This window comes from Nicotiana sylvestris, chromosome 8 (genome assembly GCF_000393655.2).
Source record: "Nicotiana sylvestris chromosome 8, ASM39365v2, whole genome shotgun sequence".
Classification (NCBI taxonomy): domain Eukaryota; kingdom Viridiplantae; phylum Streptophyta; class Magnoliopsida; order Solanales; family Solanaceae; genus Nicotiana; species Nicotiana sylvestris.
The window spans coordinates 57602111-57613053 of record NC_091064.1 but is presented as its reverse complement, the minus strand read 5'-3'; the positions used below and the strand labels follow the sequence as shown (position 1 = coordinate 57613053).

The window sequence follows — 10943 nt, the reverse complement described above, 5'->3', positions numbered from 1 at the left end:
TTTCAGGGATCAAACCACAAGTGCTATTTTACAAATTATCGAAAGTTATATCCAACATCCATTACATGGTCAAGTTCTGATTGAATACGAGCTAAACTACGTTATTCCAATAACATGATCTAACGCATAGCAGTTTTCTGCAGCCCATTACAAACAACTAAAATGACGAGACTATTTTTTTTACAAATTACAGAATCAATAATGCTTTAAGGAACTTAATAAAATAGTAACAACAAGTTTCAAACAAACAGATTGCTTTTCTGGTTTTCATTTCAACTTCAACTTTTCACATGAATTCATGCTTCACATTTTCAGCTTACAACAGCCATGTTAAAGTCGTGTACCTGGTATTGGAAACAAGAACAGAGGAAGGTGAGGATCAGCGGCAGTAGCAAACAACAAAATAGCAACAACAGTAGCTAAAATAGCCCAGCAATAGATTAAAACCCAACAGTAACTTCAGAAAACACCAAACAGCAGCACCAAATGCACCAGAAAATCCAAGAATGCAACCCAAATACCAACATCAATATAAACACCCACAATATGACCAAAACTTGAGTTTGCAACAAGAGATGGACCAGCAGACTTTCAGAAAATTCCCACAGCTCTCAATGAAACAGTAACAGAGGTAAATACTGATTTCAACAGTAAAAGGGAAGCAGATTTTTCTTCTTTAAATCTCAAACCCACTGAACTTTAGTGTAATTTTTTTAGCCTACTCCCTCTATTTCTCTAGAGTTTTAGGTTAAATCTCCAGCTTCAACACTCTTGCTTTTCTCTGGCTTCTCAAGATCAAAAAACCAACCTCTATTTTGTTCTAAATGAGCCTATTTATAGGCAAAGTAGGCAAGCCCCGGGCTGCCTTGATACCTTCAGACCTTAACTCTGCCCATACCCCTTAAACATACTAAAACTAATCAGAAAATGCCCATGATATTCTTGACAGCCCCCATACCGCATGTTTTTCTCTTTTTAATCAAAGTTATGGGTATTTTAACTTATTTTAATCAACCTCCCCATGTCATTAAGTCTTATTCCCCACTATTCTTAAACAATGTATCAGTTTAATGGTATTTTAATACTCTATTGACAGCCATTCAAATTAAGCCATTTTCAGACTCCTTTAAAATCAAAAAATACCCTCTTAAAAGTCCCTGAAACTGCTGCCTTACCCACCTGTTTCAATCTGTATTAATCTCTTCAGCTATAACCAATTCAAACTTAGCTAACTAACAATTGGACCCTAACTATCCAACAAACTACAACCTATAACCAGTTCGCAACTGAATTCAGACAAATGACTTAATCAGAATTAAGCAGGATGGATCAAATTACTACCATTCAAGACTGTAAAACTAATCGACGACATATATCGAATCGACTACGCGAATCACAACACATACAATCGACAACAAATAATTAAACTCGAACAAGTACAGAGGTGATTTCATATTGATAGACATAGGGATCAATTGACAAAAATTGAAAAATTAATAAAACCACCTTAAACAACAAAAAAAAAAAACAGATATAAACAAACACCAACGGAACAAATAGGAAAGGAAAAATTACCTCAGAAGCTTAAGAACAAAAATAACCCATGCTCGAACTGGACTCGACCTCTTTGAGGTCGAACGGACTTTAATTGAAGTGTCCTCAACTGAGAACACCTCGATTAAGGTCTATTAGACCCCAATTCTTCCTTTAAACTGGACAGACCCCCATGGTTTTGAGTTCTAGGGTTCCCACGGTCCGATTTGGGGCTCGAAGGATTCTACCTAGATTCGAACCCAACCAAGCTTGGTTTGGTTACGAGTGAGGTCAGGGGAGTGACTGGTGTAAATTTGGGGTCGGTTGGTGTAGATCAGGTTTTTGCTCGAACCTTCAAATGAAGATTCGAGACGTTCGGGGAAGATTCGAGGTAAGCTGAGTGTGGAGTTGGAGAGAGGGGATCATGGTGGTTCAGGGGTGTTAATTTCATGGCCAGCGGCGTCGTTGCCGCCGGCTTTCAGGCGAAGGGGTGGGGTGGCGGCTAGGTTTTTTCCATGGGAACCGGTCTCTGAGTTTGAGAGAGACGAAGGAGTGACAGAGGGGGTTTTGTTTGGGGGGCGTGGGGTGAGAGATTGAGGTTTTATACGGGGGAGGGAATTGATCCTGGGCCGTTCGATCTGATGAGATCAATGGCCCGAATCAATACACTTAAGGGGAACGATGTCGTTTGGTTTTAGTTGGGGGTCGCTTCGAACGGGGTAACGGGTCGGTCCAGGGAATTGGTAAGGGAGACGGATTTTGAGCCGTTGGATCATGGAGATGGATGGCTCGGATCTAAGACGCCTATACAGTGTCGTTTGGACTTATGAGAGACCCGGTCATGTGGACTTGGTCAATGTATCAATTTGGGCCTGATTTCTATTTGAATTTTTGGCCCCATTAATTTAAACACAATTCCTAATTAAATCGTAAAATCAAAAATAAAGCTACACAAATATTAATTAACACTTACAATGATTAACACACAAATTAAAACCACACAATGACAACGAATGGAATAAAAAGGTATATATTTAGAGCCAAATGAAGGTTTAATTAATTCCTAAATGCATAATTAAATCCTAAATATGCATGCAACATGTATTTTTGTATTTTTCAATTAACTATAACAAGGTGAACATTTATGGACAAATTAATTACCAAAAGTGTCACGCGAATTCTCAAAATTGTACCCGAAGGCAACTTGCTTCATTTCTCGATTTCTTTTGGAGTAATTTTCCGTGAAGCAAAAATCACGTGCTCACACTTGCTACCCCGGCATGTATCCACGAACCCCTTCAAGTGCTTGTAGGCATTTTGATCGGAGGCACCCGTGAAATACCCTCTTTGCTCGAGCAAGGTCAGCATAACATTTGTGATTTGGAAGTTCCCCGCCCAGATTCGGGGAGGAACAATAGCATTGGCGTATCCTTGATTTGGTAAAACTCTGGGAGCCACTCTCGGTGGTGGCGGAGAAGGGTCTGGAATATTGTTGTTCTCATTTGCATTTACATTGACATGTCGGCCTCTCAGTGGAATTTGAGGTAAGACCTCATCTGGTTCTAGATCCTCTACCTCCTCCCCCGCTATCACATTGCCGAGAGGGTCATTTGCATTAAGATCCATTGTACCTGATTGATCGACACAAAAAAATTTGTAAACAAGAAGGAAAGAGAAGTACAACACAAAACTACAACACAAAACTAACTAAACAGATAGTCAACACCGTAAGCTCCCCGGCAACGGCGCCAAAAAATTGATCGCTGCCGACTCGACACTACACTATGGTAGGAAGAGCGGATTGCAATAGCTTTTACCCGAATAGAGATCCGGGATCGAATTTCCACAAGGAGCTAGTAGTGGAGTTGTATTTTCTGTCTAGCCTAGAGTTGTGGTTGTGCTTCTAATGTCACTTCAATCATCTTTTGAGTTTTTGTATTTATAACTAATATTATAAAACTATGGATTAAAGTTAGATTATGCTAGGAGAATATTGCTAAGTTGTAATTAATGGGAAGGAAGAGCACTCGGGTTGTGGCATTACCTTGGTGGCTAATTGACAGGTAGATGTTACTTAGGTTCGATTGACTTGTTTGGGGGTTATGTTATAACCGTTGCACAAATTTTACCCACTCTCACACCTCTCGGTAGAGAGAATGATTTTACCCAATTGACTCTCTCAAGACCAATTGGGTTGGCAAATTAGACCAAACAACTAGGGTTTTAAGTAGGGTGATTACTCTCTCGAGATTTAACCCGTTAATTAGGACTATCACTTCTCATGAGTCCATCCCAATTCCTTGTTGGGTCAATTTTGAGGTCATAAACTCTCTTTCTCAAGAAGAGTTAAACCCTACAAAGCTTGAATCAGTGTTTGCAACCACCAATTCTAAATGAAATCATAAAATCAACCCAAATAACAAATACACATAGTCAAGCTAACCCTAGATGGCAACACCCATCAATTACTCACATTAAGGTTGAGCCACAACCCTAGCTAATGGGTTTAGCTACACATAATTAAAGAAGAAACTGAAGAAATAGATGAAGAACTACACATATTAATTAATTACTAAGAAGAAACTACAATAATCTATTATTAATGGGAAGCAAATATGCTAAAGATGGCTACAACACCAAGCGTAGCTATTCTCCTGTTCTCAGATCTGACCTCCTCCCTAAAAAAATAGTAAAATGTGCTATTTATACTAGGCTAGAAAAATTGGACAAAAATACCCCTGTGGGGTCAGTGCGGGCCGCACAAAATGGACCGCGGCCGCACTGGCTCTTCGGTTTCAGTTGTTTGATGACTTGAACTGGGGGATGCGGACCGCGTGGGAATGTACCGTGACCGCGAAGGCAACTGGCGCGGTCCGCGCAGACGTGACCGCGGACCGCATGAGGGCAAATGCCCCTTTGCTAAACCTTATGAACGCGGACCGCACAGAGAAGGAGTGCGACCGCGAAGCTTCTCCGCGGGCCGCGTGAATCCTACCGCGGCCGCGTGACCTTAGGCTCGAAAAATGTCCAGTCTCTGAACCTCCTAGTACGGCCGCGGTCATTGTTACGCGGTCCGCACTAGGCCCCCTTTTTCTTTACTTCTCTTGGTCTTTGATACTTGAGCAGGTTTCACTCCTTTTTGAGCCGATTTTTAACATCTTGTCACTTTGTCAATCAACTCTGCAATCAAGCACAACTTGTGAGCATTTTGGGACTGTTTTGGTATCAATTTATACTCAAAGCATAGGCAAGTAGGGATATAAACACTTTAAAATCCTAACTTATCACTCATCTCGCTCCCTATCCCTTGCATGTTTCTTAAAGACTGCTCTAAGATTTTCACCTTCCCGGATATCTCATCTTGCTCCACTGTCTTAGCAGGCTTTTTAGTTTTACCGGGAGGCTCAAAATGAGGAATGTGAGGATATGGACCCGACACTTTGAAAGTTGGTTCTGGAGCACAGTGTTGGGCATCAAGGACTTTGAACACAGTCTCGTTAGAGGATCGAGGAAAAATAGCTGGTGGAGGAACTGCAAGAGCATGAGCAGCCAAATGAGCGGGATATGAGTTGGTTTGGGGGGTAGAGTGTGAAAAGGTCGTGGGGAGATATCAGCAGCAGTGGGAATCTGGATTTGTGATAGTGGTGGGATAGTTGCAGGGTTTTTAGTGTAGTTAGTGGGGAATGAAGGTGGAGGATGGCCCTTGATCCAAGACTGATACATTTCTGTCATCTGTTGTTTCACCCTTTGGACCTCCTCTTTCAATTCAGACTCCGACTCCACAAACTCCCTTGATGGGTCAACAACTCTTGTGCCCAAGTTTTTGCTAGCCATGGCTACCTTACCCTTTGACCTTGTGTTGTATGGACGAGTTACCTTAAGAACCACAAACTAACCACCCTTCTGCTATGATCAAGAGAACAAAGAGGAACAAAATGAAGTCATCATATTAGCGTTAGGGCATTTAACAGCTAAAAATATCACATTTCGTGCAATGCACATAGCAACAATTAACGGTTTAATAATGACTTCGAGGGTCACAAGGTCACTTGGCATCATCCCAATTTGTCCATTTGAATCTTCTCTTTTCTTTTCTTTTCTCGCACTTCGTAGCTCGCTCATTTTCCTTCTTTTTTTTTTCTTTCTGATTATCGCTCTTTTGTTCCCTCTCATTTCTCAAATCCCATGATTTCATCTCTTTTTTTTTCATCATTTTTTTATTTTTTTTATTTTAATAAATAAAAAAATGATTCGATCGAACTCTATGTAGGTTGCCTACGTATTATGACGCCGCATGAATCAGATCTTTGCGTAGTTCTGGAAGATCGGAAATAAAACAAACAAACTAACATTCCTTTTCCTTTTCTTCTTTCCTTTTTTCTTTTTACCTTAAGGACTATTCTTATAAGAAAAGAGAAATAAAAGAAGCAAAACTATCTTATTTTTTTTTAGACTTAACGTTCTATAACCTATTCTAAACTCAAGCTTAACGATCATATATTTTTGTTCTTTTTTTTTTCTTTTGAAACAAATATAATTATTAAGGAAAACCTCTAGAAGACAAAAATATTTTTTGATTCTTTTTTTCAGGAAGAAAATCTAAAGATTTTTGGATTTCAGTTTTTCACCTAAGGAAGAAACTTTAAAGATAAACAAAAGATAAAGTACGTTTCTTTTTTCTTCTATATACAATATCCTACAGTTCTAGTGAAAATAAAAGAATATTTTTTTTCATTTTTCATTAAATTCCCAAAGAAGAACCTCAAAAGAAAATCTTTTTGGATTTTTGAAATGAATACCTTAAAGAAAACTTTTTTTTAAAAAAAAAGTACTAAAAGAAATTATTATTTTTTTGAATTTTTAGTCCTAATATAATAAAGGAAATATAAAAACAAATTTTTATTTTAAGTTCTAAATATTAATTGCCTAAAGGAAAAACCACATCAAATAATTTTTTTTTCAATTTCTAGGAGTAGTATTCCTAAAGAAAATTCTAACGGAAATATAAAAACGCAAAATATCCTCTCTTTTTTGGATTTTTGAGTTATAACACATTTTTTCAAATACAATATAAAAAATACAATAAAAAAAAACTCGACATTACTGTACAAAATAAAAGGGTAAAAGACGACATAAAAAATCAGACTCAAAACATAAAAAAATAAATTAAAAAAAACATTCTTAAGCAACTCCTGAATGAGCGATCTTGACTGGATAGTCCTAAGGTGTTTGTCATGCCCAAACTCCGGTAAGTAGATCCACACTTGTATGAGAAAATTAGGACAAAATAAAGTTAAAGACCTAGAATGCTAGGTGAGACAATAACCTTTCATGTTGGACGCATGCAAGACATGATTGGGGCTATTTTTGCAAAATGGCTTATGTGGCTAAAAATGCAATATTCAGCTAAGACGCCGCGAAGCCAAGAACCTAAACTCACTAGGAAGACCAGACCCTATGTAGGTTGCCTACGTATCACGCCCCGAAAGATGAGAATCAGGTATGCGTAGTTCGGGCAGATCGGATACGAGCGAGAATTTAAAAAAATAACTAATTTAGAGAAAACATATTTTTTGTCTTTTGTTTTGAAAAATAATGAAACATATAAACTCTTTTGGATTTTCTTTTCCCTTTTTTTGATTTTTTGATTTTCAGAAAATGATGAAAAAGTGCAAAATCTTTTTTTGAATTTTTCATGTTTTTCTTTTCTTAACAAAAAATGTGACAGAAAACATAATTGGTCCATACTTGCTTTATTTTTCACACTTCACCCTATTTTTTTTTCATTTGCCCTCAACTATTATTGGTCCGCCAAATGAACATTTTACCCTTGAATAAATGCAACATGTAGCACATATGATGCATCAGGATGGTCTTTTATTTTTGGGTACACCTGTCCTAGACGCACCCAACCCCTGTGTTGAATCCCAAAGTCAAATGCACATGATGCAAATAAGCATTCCTACTAGGGATCCGGCATGAGGCTGAGTTATTCTAAGTTCAAAACCTGGGTATGTTGTTCTAGACTTGTGTACCCGAGTGGACAACTCGAGTCGAGGAGAGCTACGTACCGGGAACCAAAAGGCCATCCGGCTTTGTAACTTGTTCGAGCCTCTTCCTAATTTAAGGTATGACACTAACAGAAAAGTAGTTACGCCAGCGTGCACATCCCGAAGATGAGAAGAGAAGGGTTTCGTAGCAGTTTATATACAGTTCAGATAATATCAAAGCAGTAAGAAGCAACATTTAGCACATTAGGCCCAAACATGTAAGTAAAATCAGATAATAAATAAAGCCAAATATAACAATTATTCTAAGCTCGAATTCTGAACCCTGAACCAGAAGTTCTGGGTTCTTATCCCAAGCAGAGTCGCCAGAGCTGTCACACCTCCGTTTTACCTACACCACCGGAAGGGTATATAGGGAGTTTTTTCCCACTTAAAGTGACAATCGAAACGAGATTATTTATTTATTAAATTTAGAGTCGCCACTTGGGATAATTTTAATGTGTCCCAAGTCACCGGTTCAAATCCCGAATCGAGGAAAAGATTGACTCTGTATTACAGTCCACGAACACAGAAATCCGGGTAAGGAATTCTGTTAAACCGGGAGAAGGTTTTATGCATTTCCGAGTTCCGTGGTTCTAGCACGGTCACTCAACTATTACAATTGGCCTATTTACTTGATTTTAGTACATGTTTTAGCCTATGGTGCAATTTTAACTTTATAACCACTTTTATTTAATTATTTTTTTAGGAAGGTTTCAACGTTATCTAAAACACGTCTTGAACCACGTCACATAAATGCACCCGCGGTCCCCGACATATTTTATTTAACATTGTTGAGATTTGGATTTGGGTTACATAAATGCACACCTGAGTTTAAGAAGGTAATTTTTAAAATAGCGCGCCTAAAGCAACTACGCATTTTTAAACTTGCGAGGGCCATGGAAATTCAACTAAATGACACGTCTCGAATTCTAAGGATTCAAATGTTAATTAAGCGAGGGCCATGTATTTTAAGATTTTATTTGGCACGGCACGCCTCAAATCTATTTGTTTAAAAATCAATTAAAATATTGAAGGCCATGAACTAATTGTTTTATCTACTACGGCTCCCCTCACAATTGTTATCTCCACTCTTTATTCTTTTTATGCAATGGACCTTGGATATGCCGCAACCATGTTTCCTACCCACAATACTTCTTCAGTGCATCACAACCACAACCCGCTACTGAAATGAAATGGTCCACAAGACTTAGCTACTAAGGTCAAGTTCAATATCTACCAAATTTCTAGCATCATAGAGTATGAAATATGAATGAGAAATAACAGCGCAAGGAATCAGACCAAACTTGAGTGTAACACATACATAGAGATACTCACTAACATTGTTATTCCATTCAAATAGGCATTATAAAACTCTACAATTTATATATCAATCAAGACTAAGATAAAAATGAACCTTTACATGAATTTGAGCTTTGATTTATCAACTTGAAGCTCAAAACATAATTGGAGAACCTCAACATCGACCTCGCTAGCTTGACCGAAACTTGCATGTTTTAATGGGTAAGGGATGTTGCATTTTGGTAGTAGCTTTGGGAGCAGAAATGAGGTGTTTTTAGAGCTGATCGGGGACTGTTTTTCAGCTGGTTTGGCAGCTGGTTTGCGGCTGTTTCCAGCTGCGTTTTTGGCCTGCTTTTTGCTACATTTTTGGAGTGGTTAATGGCCGAAACACTGGAGCTTCAAGGCTGGTTTACAATGGATGTTTTGAAATTTTGTGTGAGGAGTTGCTGCTGCATTTTCGCAGGTATTGAAACGGATTTTGGCGGCTTTGTAGAGCTCTAATGACTGCTTTTTATGATGGAAGAAGGCTGGCCAGAGTTGGCGACGCTACGGCGAAACGCTAGAGAGATAGTAAGCTAGCAGCAAACGGTTTCTCATCCCTCTCGTGCCCTCTCTGTTTTTCCCCACAAACAACTACTCCCTCCGTTTCAATTTATGTGAACCCATTTGACTGGACACGGAGTTTAAGAAAAGAGAGAAGACTTTTGATCTTGTGGTCTAAAATGAGGCACATATATTATGTGTGACTATAAATATTTGTGTAAAGGTAAATTATTTCCAAATAAGGAAAGGAGTCATTCTTTTTGGTACGGACTAAATAAGAAATAGGTTCACATAAATTGAAACGTAAGGAGTATATAATAGGCTATTCACATGAATCACTTTATATAAATGGACACCTTAAAGAATTATAAGTGGCTACTGTAACAAGTTGAAATAATTTAACATTTAAGACTAACTTTCACCACATACTTCCATCAATTATGTGAAACAGACACAATCATTTGGCTTCAAAATCCTACAATAAGAATCTAATGATCAATGACTAATTTCAGCTCAAGTAATCTGTTAGAATAATCAGCCCAAGCAATAGCTAACATAGAAATGACAAAGCAAGTCCGGTGATGAATTCCCGAAAAGTTGGCAGAACAAAACATCGAACAAAGCTACACTTAAATGGAGAATAAGTTCACTTCAACATTTAAACCAAAGTGAGCGACAAACTAAAACAGATGGAATCATTATCGGATTCAGTGACACATCCACGAAATCAATTAGGAACATGGGTTGAGTAACTCAGATCTTCATTTATAGATTTGAAGTAAAATAAACAGATGAATATCTACGTACCTAAATGCAGTGAAATCAGTGAAATCGGACCCAATGAAGGCCGTGGAGACTAAATACGAAGCTCAGCCAAGCAGAAATAGCAAAATCAGCAGATCCGAACAAAGAGCAGGGCCAATTTTTCAACCACAACAATATGTAGAACCCAGAATATGAAAGAGGAAAACAACAATGTTGAACAAGGATGAAGCCTGGTCTTCTATCCTCTCTTTTTTGTGAATTTTTTGGATTACAGATCTAAGATTTAATTAAGAGCTTCTCCTTCTTTTTCGATTGGTTTCAGATATGTGTGTTTTATGAGTGAAGGAGTGTGTATGAGAGCCAAAGTGAGAATGGAGGAGAAGAAGGAAAAATGGAGAAGAAGAGGAACTCAGATGCGCCGTTTCTCTGTGGTTAGGATCTGATCTCATTTTCTGGTTTCTAAATTGTCGTTTTATATGTAGGGGTAGGGTAAAGGGTAATGGGTATTTGGGTAGGAAGATTGGGCCTGAGTTGGATAAATTTTGATGTCATTTATTTGGGTTGATTTTGGCTTTAAAATGACACATGTTCCGAATTTAAACCCAATTAAATAAATTCCTTATTTCCTTTCCTTTTTTCTTTTTTTTAAATTAAAAATCCTAGAAATTAAAATTCTGGATTATATAAAAGTGTGAAATTAAACTAATTAATTAATTATAAAAATTATAAAAGCTACTTAATCCTAAATTAAAA

The 10943-nt window shown here is 37.8% G+C and overlaps 1 long non-coding RNA gene across 1 annotated transcript; it reads right to left on the bottom strand.

Annotated features, from left to right (window-relative positions):
- Window positions 1-10637, bottom strand: LOC138874515 (uncharacterized). The gene is made up of 2 exons (XR_011401493.1): window positions 10233-10637; window positions 1-344 (listed from the first exon to the last, which is right to left on the bottom strand). It is a non-coding gene; the product is annotated as an uncharacterized lncRNA (long non-coding RNA).
- Window positions 10638-10943: the final 306 nt, after the last annotated feature.